This window comes from Gorilla gorilla, chromosome 1, assembly GCF_029281585.2.
Source record: "Gorilla gorilla gorilla isolate KB3781 chromosome 1, NHGRI_mGorGor1-v2.1_pri, whole genome shotgun sequence".
NCBI classification, from domain to species: domain Eukaryota; kingdom Metazoa; phylum Chordata; class Mammalia; order Primates; family Hominidae; genus Gorilla; species Gorilla gorilla.
The window spans coordinates 140,431,572-140,448,836 of NC_073224.2; the positions used below are offsets into that span (position 1 = coordinate 140,431,572).

Sequence of the window (17,265 nt, forward strand, 5' to 3'; positions counted from 1 at the left end):
AGGAAAGAAATAACTTTTGTTGAAAAGCTTAACACAGGGATTGTATCATAAATATCTCTATACCCCCAGTACTTGGCACAGGGTTTAACAATAGATGTTCAATAAATGTTTGGTAAATTAAATCTAATCTAGTTTCAACTTGAGTCATTTTACTGATGGAAGAATGGAAGCCCTTCAAAGAAAAGTGACTTTACTCAAATTATTCAGATATTTACATGGCTAGAGCAAGAATCTAGATCTTTTGCTCTTTTTACTATATCTGATATTCATGGAAGAGTTTGTTCTACAAGAATTGTATGATTTTGTTGGGTTGCGCATTATTCCCATTAAGGCTATGAGTTTTGTTTGTTGGAATGTTTGTTAACTTGCTTTACATTTTTGCTTACAGAGTTAACAGAGATATGGCATGAACATGTATTAGAAAAATGATTCACACACAATAGAAAAAGTAAGTATAGATTATCAACTTGTTGCCAGCAGCATCAATAATTTTTTTTTGGTTACTAAATAGCCCACATAAGTTTGAGCAATATTGTCTCATTTACTACATGTCATTTAGTTGCATAGCAAATGCTTTTGCTGATAGAAAATAAAAGAAGATTGAAGAAAACCACACAGTATTATCAATTATTACCCATTCTTACTTCTTCTTTCTTTACTGTAGTTTTTGGAAGGGTAATTTAGTGTATTTGCTTAACAATTTTGGGGCCTATTTTCCCATTTTATCCTTACTAAATTTTAAGTAGTAGGTAGGGAATCTCTTAGTGCTGTCTGTGGAAATGTTGCAATTCTATGGCTACTATAATATCTTTTTCGGCAACCTTACTTATTTCAGTGCTTGATGGTCTTATTTGCTTTACACCTCAGGGTTCTCCTCAAAACACCATTGAGGTTCTCTCTTAAGCTGTACCTCTGTAGGTAATATTCCACTTGAACATATAAACTTTAATGCAATGTTTCTAAAATAAACTCCTAATCTTCTTCCCTGCTCTCAAGCTTCCTCAAACAAATAAACAAACTGGCAGAGACTGTTACCTGTAGCATGTGGCTCATTTCTAGCCACAGAATATGAACAGAACTTATGGGTATTTCTTCCATGTCTGGCCCATATCATTTTTCTGGCCAACAAACAAACAAATAAGCCAAATACAACAACGAAGATTAAAAAAAAAAAAACCCTTCCTAGTTTCCGCTTGGCTGGAGAAGACTGTGCCAAGCTTGGAAGCCATATTGTTGAAAGTGGCAGAGCATTTTATCGACTTGAGTTCTTCAGTGACTATGGAGAAAGAGCCCTGTTACTCTCCTAGACTGTTTGGAGAGCAAGAAATAAACTCATTCCATGTTGAGTCATTGTTTGAGTCCGTTGTTACCACAGAATACTTTGATACAGAAACTTCAGTTTGTGTACCTGTGAAATGGAAATAATAACTACTTTACTTTGAGAACTAAATGAGATAATATAAACAAAGCACTTATTTTAATGCATGACTCATAAAAGATATGATAAATTTTAGTCTATTCCGTTCCTTCCTTCTTCATATAGATATGACAAATACAATCCTTTTAATTCCCTTCAGAAACTTCTGCATCCACTACCCCTTTCTTGACACAGAGATAGTGGTTATGAGATTGAAACTCTGTACATCTCCCAATGCTGAATCTACACACAGACATGGATCCAAATCCACATTCTCTTCCCTTACTCCTGTTCCAATACTATTCTTTCTGCTATTTAATATTAGCCAGTATTTATTAAGTGATTAGCATATACCAGGTAATATGCAAAGCGCTGCATGGATTATACAATTAGATCTCATGATGTAGGCATTGTTTTATATCCCCATATTTCAGATTAAAGAATTGGGAGGAGAAAAATTAAGCAGTTTGCTCAAAACGCAAGTATATCTTCAAACTCTCTCATTCTCTTTTCACTTTTTATCTGCATTTAAATGTGCACATATCCCTACAATCTTGAGAAAAACCATTCCATGAAACTTGGCTTCCTTCTTCATTATCTTCATTTTCTGTCTCAACTTCCTCACCTTCACTCTTTAAGCCCTCTGCTCTCACCACTCCAATGAAATGCCTCTATTTTCCAGTAACACATCCAGTGGAGGCTTCCTGGTTTGGATTATCATTCAACCTTTCTGAAATATTTAGTTCTGTACCACTCTCTCTTCCCCAAAACACTAGAGGAGAGTTTGTTACATACCACACTACTTTTCTAGCCACTCTTTCTCAGTCTAACTTTGGGGACTCTTTCTTCTGACAGTTCCTTGAATGCTAGTGTCCCTCACGGTTCTATCCCTAAAATTTTCTTTTTTTTTTTACATTAAATATTCTGCTTATAATATCATTTACTCCTACAGTTTCAATTGCTATATATGCTACTAATTCCTAGTTTTAAAAAAAATCTCATCTACACGTCTTTTGAATTCCATATTCATTTCATCAATTTCAAATTGAGATTCTAAATTTAGATCCCACATAAGCACCTCAAATTTAACGTATCTAAAATTGTACTTATAATCTCTCCCTCTAAAATCTTTCCTTCTAACATTTGTCGCTCTGAGCTCCTCTGTCTCAGGAATTTGTCTATTTGTCCAAATTAGAAATTGCACATCATCTTGGGATCTGCTTTTTCATTCATCCCCTAAATGCAATCAAGTTCTAAGTCTTGTTAATTAATGTAAAATTGTATTTCCTAAATATACTTCCTAAATGCATGTGATAGGCTTTTCTTTTCAATCATCATTTACTACCAATTGCCATTATTCATGCCTTCTGTGCATCAGAAGCTGATGCAACATTATTTGCCATTCTCAGAAAATAGCATGCCCTTTCATGCTTTGAGAAATGATGTCTTTTTCTTCCTTTTTGGGTTGGAAAACTCTTTCAATAATAACTATATTATCATTGCCAGTGTGAATCTTGGGAAGTGTTTCCTGAGGTCAAGCTGGCTGCTCACCTACCCTGCCTCCTATGCTACTATAGAGCTCTGCACTTGGCTCCTTTCTAAATATTTATAAAAAGTTTCTAAGCCTTTGCCTATTCATCTCCCCTTCTAGACTGTGAGAGCCTTGAGAAAGGAAAGCTGGTTTTTATGACAGTGAATTGGATCCTTCCTAATTTAAAAATATATCTGCTAAAGGACCAGTTCACTGAATGGTCATTTGCCAAATGAACAGATTCACCAAATTTACCAGATTTATCAATTCATCCCAAATAGTTGTAATAAAGTGATTAGGATGTTTAAATTTGGTACCCAATAATGAAATATGATTTTCTGGATATTAACTTTTTAAGGTTAAACCCAACCTGAGAACCTGGCCAAAAAAATCTGTAAATGCTAAAGAATCAGTATTTATTTTTAAAATTTCTCAAAGGAAAAGCTGTTTTTCAGTTTTTTTTTTGAGGGGGTTATTTTACATGTAATGAGACTTCTTGTCTACCTCAGATATAGTTTCAGTTATCTCTGAATGTCGTTTCCTATTTTGGTAAACTTTATGCATTTTCCTTATTCTTCTGCTACTTCCTCAAATGGCATACCAGCTTTCCTTTTATATCTCTAGCATTTATAGTTTAAGATGAAATTAAACTTTAATTAGGAGATTGAACTTTAAATTTAAATTCACAGGCACTAAAATAAATCAGAATTTTAAATTGAAGTTTAATGAAAGAAAAATTTTAATTAAATAAAATTTAGAATTAAAATTTAAATTCATTCAAAAGAATCAGAATTAATTTAAACCATCACATCTCACATGAAACTAAAAATGTGATTTTTATCAAGGAACAATTAAGGTATCTTGACTTGGTTGGCAGTAATTTGCAAATGATTCTCTATGAAAGCACATAGAAAAAGAAAAAAAAGACCACAATGGACCAAATGAAAAAGATACAAAAAAATGGATAAAACATAAATAGATTAAAAATACTGTAAATGAAAACAGATGAATGCTAAAAGGTTGGCTCAATAAAAAATGAAATTTTAAAAGGAATAAAAATCAGTATAAATGAGTAATTTCTACATGAAACTTAAAATTTTACTTATGACATATGTACTGTTTTATATTCAGTCATCAAATCAAAATATTTCTCTTAAAATTTATAAGATTATTTTTATTAAGTCACTATGTTTGATGGGTTGGTTTTTAGGAAATAAGCCATGTGGTGAACTGATTTTTAGTGATTTTTCGCTGCTTATTTTCCACCAGCAAATTTCCCAAACTCCCAACTTCTCCAGTTTCCATAACTTCTTCTGTGAAATTGAAGTTTCTCTTCCCCCTGAGATGATCAGCAGTCTTCTTAAGTGATAGCCATTTATTCTTTTTTAACCAAGGTTTCTTAAGCTGCTCTGACTTGACGTTTTCTTCTCTCCTCGACCTGGCCCATATCTATCTGCTCTTAGGTGTCTCAGAAATTCTTCAAATTCAGTGTTTCCAAGACTGAATGTAGGTATATTCTTCTCTTCTGGTACCTGCTATCTGAATTCTCCAAACTTTTGTTCCTTTTAGCATTCCTTTTTTTTTTTTTTTGAGACAGAGTCACGCTCTATTGCCCAGGCTGGAGTGCATTGGTACGATCTCAGCTCATTGCAACCTCTACCTCTGGGTTCAAGAGATTCTCCTGCCTCAGCCTCCGAGTAGCTGGGAGTACAGGCACCTGCTACCACGCCCAGCTAATTTTTCTATTTTTAGTAGATATGGGGTTTCACCATATTGGCCAGGCTGGTCTCAAACTCCTGACCTCAAATGATCCACCCATCTTGGCATCCCAAAGTTCTGGGATTACAGGCGTGAGCCATAGAATTCTCTTTTTAGGATATGGCCACCATCCATCCAGTAGCATAAGCCAGAAACAAGGAATCTACCCGTCACTGGTTATTCTAGACGTTTTTCAAATGTCCATTCATTTCCATTACCCTGGTTCTAGTCCAAGTTTTGTTGAAACTCCTATAATAGTCTATTGTCTACATTATGGAATTGGGAACATTACATTTTTAAACTGTAAAGCTTAGAACAAAGGTTGTCACCTAGTAAGCATTCACTACATGTATGAACCGACATTGTATTAGTCTGTTTTCACGCTGCTGATAAAGACATAGTGAAGACTGGGCAATTTACAAAGGAAAGAGGTTTAATAGAGAACTCAACAGTTCCACGTGTTGGGGAAGCCTCACAATCATGACAGAAGGGAAGGAGGAGCAAGTCACATCTTACATGGATGGCAACAGGCAAAGAGAGAGAGCTTGTGTGGGAAGACTCCCATTTTTAAAACCATCAGATCTCGTGAGACCTAGTCACTATCACGAGAACAGCACAGGAAACACACACTCCTATGATTCAATTATCTCCCACTGGGTACCTCCCACAGCATGTGGGAATCATGGGAGCTACAAGATGAAATTTGAGTGGGGACACAGAGCCACCATATCAGACATTTAATTAAAGTAGTATATTATTTGGTCTTCTCTTATCCTCATTTAAGATTTTATTTTAAAATATTTAAAATATATTTCTAAAATACAGATTATATTGCCCTACTCTTTGAAACCTTTCAGTAGTTCCCTATTACTCCTAAAGACCTAAATTCATTATATGACCTAGATGGTTGTGCAAGCTTTGGCTTTTGAACACCTTTCCATGCTCCTGGGACACCTTTCTCCCTCTCTGGGCTCCAGGCACTGACTGTAAGGCCCTGGAATGTGCTCTGCCACTGTTTGCCCAGAGCTTTGTTTGTATACCTTCTAGTGCACCCCTCCTCCTGCCTATCCCAGCACGCTGTGCCTCTTTTTCCCTCTTGCTTTTCTTCCTTGATTAAAAATAGACTTTATTTTTTAGAGCAGCTTTAGGTTCACAGCATAATTGAGCAGAAACTACAGACAATTCCCATATATTCACAGCCTCTCTCACTCTTTCCTTCATTTTAGCCTCCCACGCTACATCTATGTCTTTTATTAGCTCTAATAAATAAATATATTAATATTTATTTAATATTATTAATAGAATAATAAATATATTAGTTATATATAAGAGAACCATATTCTGTTCCTTCACACATTACCTTGAGATTGTAATTTTTTATTGTGATTATCTGTAGCTTGTCTTCTTTTCCTCATAAAGCATAGAATCCGTGAGGTCAAGGACTGTATTGACTTTTTTTTCCCTGAGATCTAATCAAGTGCCCATCATATAGAAGGTCTTCAATACACATTCATCGTTGTGGTTGAATGACATATATCATATAATCCTACATAGTTTCTGAGTAAAACATCTCTCTATATAATTACCACTACAACACTTTGAAGATCTAAAATAAAAATTAACCATAATTTTGCTGTTTGTTTCTGTCTCAGGCTAATTTAGCATTTCACATTTATAACTATTCTGGTCCAGTAGCTCTTAAAATTTAACCACAGATATTTTATTTAGTATACACACACCGATGGAAGTAAAATTATTCTGTTCTGTGTTAAATATAATAATTTACTTCTATTTTTACTCTTTCTTATGTCTGTTTTCAAACCTGAAGTGTTTGATTTCCTTCTGCAAAAATTTGCTTATCTTACCTGAGAGGCACATACCACCACAAGGGGGCAGAGATAGACAAATATTCAGTTCTTTCGACTGCATTCTCTATCCTGAGAATATTCTTTGACAGAATACATTTGAGCCATTATTTTTTCCATGAGTCTCTTTTTTCATTTGCCTTTCAATTTGAAATCTATAAGTACTATTATCCTCTTCATACAGTGTATACCTTTTAAAAGATGAAGAGACCTCCACTATATAAATTGTAGGCATTATATAACTTAACTCTTTAGTACATTAAGTAATTTTACAGTTATAAGAATGTTATGTTAGATGTTGCAGTAGATTGTTCACTGGTAATTTCATAGCTAGTTTCTACTGTCTTATCTTTAGCCTGCACACACATACACACATGTACACACACATATACATAGATACGTTGTTGGGGGAAAAAGATTTTATTTTATTTTTGCATAATCATTCAGGGAATATTTAGGCATTTATGTCATAGAAACTAGAAATTAAACATTTGGAAGGAACAGGATTTTATAGTATAGTTTTATTATTCTATCCTTTGTGCACTAAATATATATTCATCTTTACTTTGAGTAAGAAAAACACATGCTGAGCTATATGTATCTATCTTAACATAGTTCTCATAAACAGCTTGGGTAGGACTTTATGTCAGCAATCTAATTACATAACTGACCTTGTTTTATTGGTTATTCTGAAATTTAGTTCTCTGTAAATATAGAGCCCATCCAATTTAGAGTTGAATTTTAAGAATGTTAACTTTAATGATAATGAGATAATTTATGTGTGAACAGATGCCTTGGTTAGAAGGAAGTTTAGAGGAGAAAGAGAGCTTTTTATTATAGAAAAACCAATAGCAGAAAGAATGTGACTTTGATTCAGATTGGGAATCACCAAAGATTGGTAACCACATGAGAATTTCACAGACAAATCATCTAAACTTGATGCCGGGCATTCAAGGTCATCCATAGTCTGGGCCCGCACATCCTTGCTGGCCCTTTTCTCATATCTCCACCCATCCTGCATTCCATTCACCTGGACCACTTGCCTTTTGGGGAACAAGTCATACTTTTCCATGCTTCTATGTCTTGGCCCTTGCCTGCTTTCCTAATCTGGAATTACACCTCTCCACATCACCTCTGAGTTTCCCCCCAGGTAATGCAAATAACTGAGCATATTTGTCATACTCTAATTTATTGAGCTCATGGCAAGATATTGCTAATAGACCACAATACTTTTCTCCAGTCTCACTAAATGTAGCCTCAGTGTCCTTCTCAGTACAGCTTCTCGGAATAATTCAGATAACTATACCAATTAATCACTGATAGTTTATGAGATATTTGCCATCTTGGTGACTTAGCCCAAATTGGTGTCTAGTTAAGTAAGATCAGGATTGGGTGGCTTTGGAGAATCTAATTTCAACTTGAATATGAAGATGCTTGTAGAACAGTGTTCCTTCCTCTGAACATGGCTACAGAAGAACAAATCAGTTAGTCTGAAGGTAAGAAAATAAAACAACTTAAAATGTCATATAATTTTATTCATCTAAGTCAAATTGAGCTATTATATTCATCCCTAAGCACCATAGAAGAAGGGTCATGTTTATTTTGTTTATCGCCATATCCCCAGCATTTAGCCAAGGGTCTGGTATATATAAGGTACTCAATAATATTTGCTGATTGAATGAACTAATAGTGAATAACGGCAAATATTATATTTCATGCCACACCATCTTCTCCATTAAATGGGGTAGATTTGCACTCTAAGCTGGCGACTGCTCTGGAGAAAGGGTTCCCAGAGAAGTAAAAGGGAAAGATTTTTTGAAGGTCAGTACATGACCTTTTGGAGGTAGCAACAGAAAGATACCAGCAGTAAAAGTTGGGAAACCTGTGAGTGCTTTGTCTACTCTGCTTCACTTCAAAGTATCAAAGAATCATATAATTTAAATAGTTTGGAACAAAGAGAGATGTATTCTGAGTCAATATGGATTCTATTAAATCGGACCTAAAGTATCAGACATTGGCACTCTTTTGAGACCCAATCTTTGGGAAGATTTAGTTCACTCTTAAATTTTTGAGGGGAAATATTTGAAAATCTTCCAAGGATATTGAATGTGATTTACATTTCTAAAGGTCGGTTAAGTCCCAGGTTAATTCCTCTTATACACTGGTTTCCTAAACTGAGAATAGAAGACTGAAAACTGAAAATTTTGTTATTCTTATGACCACAGGAAGTATGAACAATTTTTAGTTTAAAAACGTGAGTTGTAGAAGCAGATGGCCTCTGGACCATCTGCCTCATTTTAAGAAATCCAACTTTTATTTTAGATACAGGGGGTACGTGTGCAGGTTTGTTATGTGGGTATATTGCACTCAAGTAGTGAGCATAGTACCCAATAGGTAGTTTTTCAACCCATGCCTCCCTCTGTCTCTCCCCTCTTTAGTAGTCTATAGTGTTTGTTATTCCCATGTTTATGTTCATGTGTGCTCAATGTTTAGCTCCCGCTTGTAAGTGAGAACATGTAGTATTTGGTTTTCCGTTCCTGCATTAGTTCGCTTAGGATTATGGCCTTTAGCTCCATCCATGGTGCTGCAAAGGAAATGATTTCATTCCTTTTTATGGCTGCATAATATTCCATGGTGTACATGTACCACATTTTCTTTATCCAATCCACCATTGTTGGACACCTAGGTTGATTCTATGTCTTTGCTATTATAAATAGTGCATTGATGAACATAAGAGTGCATGTGTCTTTTTGGCATAATGATCTATTTTCCTTTGGGTATATCTCAGTAATGAGATTGCTGGGTCGAATGGTAGCTCTGTTTTAAGCTCTTTGAGAAATCTCTAAACTGTTTTCCACAATGGCTGAACTAATTTACAATCCCACCAATGGTATAAACATTCCCTTTTCTCTACAAGCTCACTAGCATCTGTTGTTTTTTGACTTTTTGATAATAGACATTTCGACTGGTATGAGATGGTAACTCATTGTGGTTTTGATTTACACTTCTCTGATGATTAGTGAGAATGAGCATTTTTTCATGTTTGTTGGCCACTTGTATATATCTTCTTTTGAGTAGTGTCTGTTCATGTCCTTCACCCATTTGTGAAAAATGGGGTTATTTGTTTTTTGTTTAAGTTCCTATAGATTCTGGATCTTAGACTGTTGTTAGATGCATAGTTTGCAAATATTTTCTCCCATTCTGTAGGTTGTCTGTTTACTCTATTGATAGTTTATTTTGCTGTTCAGAATCTCTTAAGTTTAATTGGATTCCACTTGTCAATTATTGTTTTTATTGCTATTGCTTTTGGTAACTTAACCAAAAATTATTTGCCAAGACTGATGTTCAGAAGGGTATTTCCTAGGTTTTCTTCTAGGATTTTTATAATTTGGTGTCTTACACTTAAAACTTTAACCATCTGTAGTTAATTTTTGTATATAGTAAAAGTTAAATGTCCAGTTTCATTCTTCTACATATGACTAGCCAGTTATTTCATCACTGTTGAATAATGAGGACTTTTCCCATTGCTTGTTTTTGTTTGCCTTATTAAAGATCAGATGGTTGTAAGTGTATGGCTTTATTTCTAAGTTTTCTGTTGTGTTCCACTGGTTTATGTGTCTGTTTTTGTACCAATACCATGCTATTCTGGTTATTATATCATTATAGTGTAGTTTGAAGTCAAGTAGTGTGATGCCTCTGGCTTTGTACATTTTGCTTAGGATTGCTTTGGCTATTGGGGCTTTTTTTTTTTTTGGTTCCATATAGATTTTAGAATAGTTTTTTCTAATTCTATCAGGAATGACATTGGTAATTTGATAAGAATAGTGTTAAATCACTAAATCTCTCTCCAGTGTTGTTTTGTGCAGTATTACCATTTTAATGACATTGATGAGCATGGAATGCTTTTCCATTTATTTGTATCATCTCTGATTTCTTTCAGCAGTGTTTTGTAGTTCTCCTTATAGAGATCTTTCACTTCCTTGGTTAGTTGTATTCCTAGGTATTTCATTTTCTTTGTGGTTATTGTAAATGTGATCATGTTTTTGATTTGACTTTGAACCTGGACATTATTGGTGTATAGATATGTTACATAGCTTTTGTACTCTGAAATTGTACTAAAATAATTTACCAGTTCAAGTAGCCTTTTGGCAGAATCTTTGGGGTTGTCTAGATATAGAATAATACCATTAGTGAAGACAGATAGTTGACTTTTTCTTTTCCTATTGAATGCCTTTTATTTCTTTCTCTTGCCTGATTGCTCTGGCTAGAACTTCCTGTCTCATTTGTTGATACATTAAGGAAAAGGTAACTAAATGTTCAGAGAAAAGTAATAGCGTATATTAGCAAATTCCTTAGATTTTGTCCCTTCCAGAGCTGTCAAACAGAACTTTTGCCATGATGACAATATTCTGTATTTGTTTTATCCAATATAATAGCCACTGGCCACACATGGCCGCTGGGCACTTGAAATGTGGCTAGTACAATGGAGGAACTGAATTTTTAAATATTATTTAAAATAAGTAATTAAAATTTATATTTAAATAGCCACATGTGTCTAGTGGCTACTGTATTAGACTGCACATCTAGAAGAATATATACTTAATTAAAATTAAAAATAATTTTAGAAGTAAAATTAAAAAAATTAAAACTATAATTTTTGAGATGAGCCATTGATAATGTCAACAAGTAAGACATCAGACTGAAAGCAGAAAAAGAAACTCAAGAATTGTAGTATGGGAATTTTAAAAAGCAGCAAGCTTAGCACTTACCATGTGTTAGACCCTATGCTAGACCCATTCACATTTATCATCTCAGTGAATGCTCATAACAACTCTGCAAGTAAATATTTTATCTCCACTTTATAGGCAAGAACTCAGATATTACAATTTCCTCAGTGAAAAAACTGAAACCCATCTGGTTTCAAAATCCAGACTGTACAATTTGAGTGAGCAGAAGAAAAATATCCAGATACAATTATGAATGTGCATCTTATGAAGTGAGGTCAGGCCTGGAATGAGTGTCACATCCAAATATTGCTCACGAATTTCTTAAAGTCCTCATTGCTGAGTCTAGGCTTGGTTTCTGATGATGTAACAGTCCTGAAGCTAAAGGTGGGGTCAGGTGGTCCAAATTGGGTAGAAGAAGGTGAGGCTGGGGACCAGCCAAGTGAAAGAGAGCACTGATGTTCTGGGTGACCATCACTCTTGTAGAACATTGCCTCTTAGGTACCTGAGCAACAATTGCTAGCCTTGCTGTTTCCATTAGAGGTGCTGACTTATGACAGCATTCTCAGCTATAATTTTATGGTTGAGTACTTTGATGTTATTTTTCTCTCCAATAATGCTCTGTGACCTGATTTTCTCCTCATTTGTCAGATAGCTTATGTGATGTGGCTTTCACTTGGTAGCTGCAATTCAGGGGCATTTCCCTGCAGTAATGTGTCAAGAAACAGCTTCTATAACACCAGAAAGCATGCTTCCTTATGTTGAGGAGAGTGGAGATGTACCTCTGTGTGTTGACTGTGTCATTAAATCTAATGCTTCTGGATGCATATGTCTCGCTGAGCACCTAAATAACCTGTATTCTATATCCTTAGAATAAAAGGATATCAGCATTTTTTCCTGCTGGTCTTTGGAGTTTGTGCCGCAAAAGAATGATACTTCGCTACCTCAACTATTAAATGAAGGAGTCTGCTTAAAGAAGGCTGAATATCTTGGTTTAAGAACTTAGCTTTCCCAACGTTTGAAATGAATTAGATAGGAATGATGGCCTGGGTATCTATGTTGCGCAAGTCTTGTGTCTTGCTATCCTGGGATTCTTTTACAACTGGAAATACAACACCAGAATTCTTTGATAAAGATTCAAATTCTGAGATGAAGCAACCTGATCCAGGCAGTTTAGGAATGGGGCTAAGGCTCATTTAAAATGGGGCCATGAGTGGTCAGAGGTATCTGTGAAAGCCAAATATGAGTCTGTTGCAAGATGGAGAATGCTTTAACAGATGAACGGTCCATGGAATTAGTGGTCTAGGAGGCAGCATCCCAGCCAGAAATAGGATATGAAAAGGATTTCTGAAGTGCAGATAAAATGGTCCTTCAATCTTCAGGGCCAAAGCAGGAGGGGAGCTGGAGAAGGAACACAGAATCAGAAACAAGATTGTTACAAGGTGGTTAGGGAGCAAATTGCTTGAATTGCAGCCCGCTTACATTTGAGCAAATGTGCTTCCTGGAGCCAGGGGCTTGTTCTTAAAAGAGCCAGTTCCATAGGACAGGTAACTTGCCAAAGTCCAGATCGACTTCAGCGCCGGGAGGTATAAATACATTTTGCAAAATCCAAATATTCAAGTTGAAAGAGAGCCCAGTTCCTAGGAAGTGGTGTTTTTTATTTGATATTCTTAAGTATCAACCATATATTAGACAATATGTAGCCTTAGAGAGTCGCATGAAATTTCTGTAAGCACAGCACAATTGCTGGTTGTCTCCTGCAAAAATAAGATGAAATCTAGCCGAAAACCTTTTTCTCTTCCTCTTTCCCCTTTATAAAGAAGGCTAATAGATCTCTCATTTTTCAAAATGTAGCTCAGCTTTGGAATGGAGAAGTGGAAATATTTTTTCTATTCGAAAGGAAGGTTATCTAAACACTGTAGTGTGTGATTCTATTAGAGCTTGCTTGATTTAAACTCTGAGTGTACCTAAAACTCTCAATTCTACTTCACATGTGGTAAAAGGTCAAATACAGTCTTGTTCTACCTTGCAATCAATCATTTACACTCCCTGTCCACCTTATAGGGGAAGACAGACTATTATTAGCCTGTGGAAAAGGCATACTGGGATTCATGTCATATGGAGAGAATATTTATTTTTCTCTTATTTTGCCAAGCCGATGGTGGTGGTGTCTGCAGTACACAGCTGACATGGAGCTAAAGCTAGATGTGGTCATATGATAGGCAGAACAAAAAGCAGAAAGGCTGCTCTTCTGCTGGCCATAAATATCAGGTCATGTTTCTCTTTCTCCTTCTCTATAAAATTCTCTATTCATTTATGCAGGCCTGTCAACACATGCAAAGACATGTAAAACACACTAATAGGATTGTGAGTTAATTCAAATCCAGTCATTCTTTCAATATGCATATATGTTGGGCACATTATATGAGCAAGTTCTGCCCACATGAATTGTCTCTAGACATTCATTTGTTTTTTTTCTGCTGTATTTTTCTGTTCCTTCTTAGTTTAAGCAGATAACTTTTGTTTTTTGCTTCAAAGATGTTTGCAGAATGGAAGGTAGAAACTTTTTGAAAGCAAACTTTCTGCTTTTCCAAAAGACTGTACTCACTGCAAGTGGAGAAGCAAGAATAAGAGTGTCATCTTCAGGGTCACCAAGGAAGGTTGGAGAGGCTTCAGACTGGGGTGGGGGCAGAGGCTGCTGGGCCCACAAGTAGAATAGCCCTGCCCTGTTTCCTTGGCAGCATCTTTGGGCAATGGCAAACTGGAAGTACATCCAGAGAGGCTGCTCTCAAGCCATGGAATTCCCACTCCCAGTGAACATTCCCAGACCCCAAGCATAGTACAGAGCTGATAGGTGCTAGAAAAGACCATATGAGAATGGAAAATGGGCTTCTCTGAAGTAACCAGTGAGAACCACGAACAGGATGGACCTCTGTAGTGCAGTGCTTTAGGACAGAATAAGACATACCACTCAGATTTTTCATGGCACTAAGCAAATGGGAGAGGTAGAGCCCAGTAATCACTGGGATTAAAACTCTCTCCAGATTGGTGGGATTTAGATTTAAGCTGATTAAGCAGGGATTAGATTTAAGTTAATTTAGAAAAAAAACCAACAACATAACAGTGCCTTATTTCTTACACATCTGGATTGGTGGATTAAGTTTACCTGCTGTCATTATAGCAAGGAACACAAATATTAAACAAGTTATTACCATTGTGAATTGACCTATGAAGGAATAATTGTGGATACTTTGGAAGCAGAGCTGTGGGGCCTAATTAAAAGTATATTTATGGTTAGGATGGATGGGGAGGAAATTATTCCCTGAATGAACAACATTTTAGCTGTTATCTATAGGATAAATTAAAGTTAGTTAGCTTAGTTAAAATTAAAGGTGATCCAGGCAATGAACAATGTGTGGAAATGTCCTGAGGTGGATAAGAGCTTAGGCCAATCAGTGTGGCCAAGACATGAAAGTGAGGGGATAAATGGCTGGTGCAGAGGCAAAGAGGAGACAGGGTTCAGGTCACGCCGGGCCTACCAGCTCACATTAAACGATGATCATAAGTGATGGAGAAAACCATAGAAGAATTTTAAGTAGGGAGTGAAATAAAAGATTTGAGATTTCCTAAGATTAACTTTGCTTGCAGGTTAGAGAATAAATTAGACAAGTGACAAAGAGGATTGGGAGGACCAGCTAGTATGTCTTATGATTTTAACTGATTGAACAAGCTTGTGGCAGGAAGGATGGTGAGAAGTTTATAATGAAGAGATTTTGGACAATTGCATCAATGGATCCTGATGATTAATGTCGTGGTGAGGAATGTGAGATAGAGAGGGAAAAGTGAGGACGATTTATAAACTTCTAGCATAAGAAATAAGATAGAGGAAGCGAAATTATGGATCAAGAAAAACTAGTTGAAAAACACATTTTGGGTTTGGTTTTGACCACAATGAGCTTGATCTGCTTGGGAGATATTTAAGCTTTTACATGCATGTTGTAAGATCTATATTATTGGACATAATAATAATTCATTTTTATACTAAAGGTACTTGTAATGAATACTGTGATACTAATAATTTAAAGGTGGATGATTTTATTTCATTAGATATATTAAAAAGACATTTTAAAAAGGAATTAAAATGGACATGAACTGGTATTTTTGACAAAGTTAACAACTTTGACCTAGAAACTGGCCAAAGGTAAATGTTGACATAAATAAAATTTCTTCTGGCTTCCAGATGAAAACAAGAAGCTGATGGTAGACACATTCTGAACTGGCTAACACAACACTCTGAAACTGGAGGATATCAACTGATAAGATATGAAGTTCTCCCTTAGTTTCAAATACACTGGGTTCATAAATTATTAACATAAACAATGGATGTCCCGTCAAGCTACCACGAAGACAGCTAGGTCTGCACAACTCCTCAAGTGTCGACCCCTCCAAGTACATCCTCCACCTGGAACTGTGAACTGAATGGATAAGTGTGTTGGTCAGAAAGGTCTTTACATCTTTGAATTGTAATGATCATGACTAGTTGCTGAGTTTGCCACCTCCCTGCCCTCTACCTTCCAAGAATTATTACTACAAAAATAGACATTTGGTTTATGGCATAAGCTTTATCACAAAGCTTGACCCAGATTGAAGAATCCAGGCAATTTCTAGCCAGCCTTTTATTTCCTTCATGCACAGGATCATGGTAGAGGCTTAGCATTTATCAAACTACAGCTTTTCCCCAAAGGAAAGGGAAATGGGAATAGACTAGCTGCTTCAGTGAGCAAAACAGGTGGATAACAAATAAGAGATTATTGGCAGTTTATCAGGGTCTCTTTGCTAAAACTCCTTGTCAAATGGCTAAGGAAAGACATTGAGAGAAGGCATGTGTGGGTGCCTTGAGAACCTGTGAGATCTGTGCTCTTGAAGCATTTTGTACTTTTCTTAATGATGCTTATCTTACTCTACCTTATAGTATAATTAAAAGGCAAGTTTTCTTCTTCTGAGGTGCTAAGTATAAACTTCAAATAGCAGACAGAAAGGAGTTAAGGGGTTCTATGTGCCTATCCCAGCCAGCAGCATTTGTCATGGGCTGATTGCAAGGCTGGTTGCAACAGTTGGGAAGCATTTGGCCAGTGGGACAGTTTGAAATGGAAACAAGAAAAGAGTGTAGAGAAGGAAGTGGATTGTTCCCAGCAGTATGGTCTTCTTTGTGGCCTTGTGCCTGGCAACTCTTCTTTCCAATATAACACCAATGGAGCAAAAGGCCTCAAATTGGGGGTAATGGGTAGTAAAGTTCAGTCATGCGACAGTTCAGATCTGTCAGGATGCAAATGTGTAACAAGCTTTGTGATCCAGAAAGTGATGGAGGGACTAGAGTGCTTCATAATTATTGTCAGGAATGTTCTGGATGAACAATGTGGTGGTCACAATGGGAGCCATAAGGTTAGATAACTTGGCTGGGTATATCTACTCAGTGGGTGGTTGTGAGGATGGACTGAGACAATACGTCCAGAATGGTTGGTTCACTGTAAATACTCAATAAGTGTTAGCTGTTACCATGATAAGTCAGGCTCATTACCAGGGCCAGAGATGAGATATGACCAGCAAGATAATTTAAACTAGCTGTATGTAGGACAGTAATCACATTTATTATGCTCAGGCACTTTGCTAGGCATTTTAGGTATCTCCCTTCACTCCTATTTCAAGTGTATGCAGCATTATCAACATTTCCACGTGCTGGAGGGAGAAATTACAGACTCAGAGAACTTAAAAACGATTTGCTCAGGACACACAGCTTGTCAATGCTGGAGCCAGATTTAGAAGTCTGTCTGATTATGTGCTTCTTCAAGGGCTAGTTTTTTACAGTACTAAGAGATCTGTGTTAGAGAGAAATGGGTTAGAAGGAGGTCTGAACTTTGGAACATAAGGAGAGAGAGATATAAAAATATAAGTGCAGGCCCCCCCCCCCCT

At 36.2% G+C, this 17,265-nt stretch overlaps 1 long non-coding RNA gene across 1 annotated transcript; it reads left to right on the forward strand.

Moving 5' to 3' along the window:
- The first annotated feature begins 388 nt into the window (after nucleotides 1–388).
- LOC109029399 (uncharacterized) lies at nucleotides 389–15,765 on the forward strand. The gene is made up of 3 exons (XR_002008461.1): nucleotides 389–448; nucleotides 7,944–8,067; nucleotides 15,536–15,765. It is a non-coding gene; the product is annotated as an uncharacterized lncRNA (long non-coding RNA).
- The last annotated feature ends 1,500 nt before the right edge of the window (nucleotides 15,766–17,265 follow it).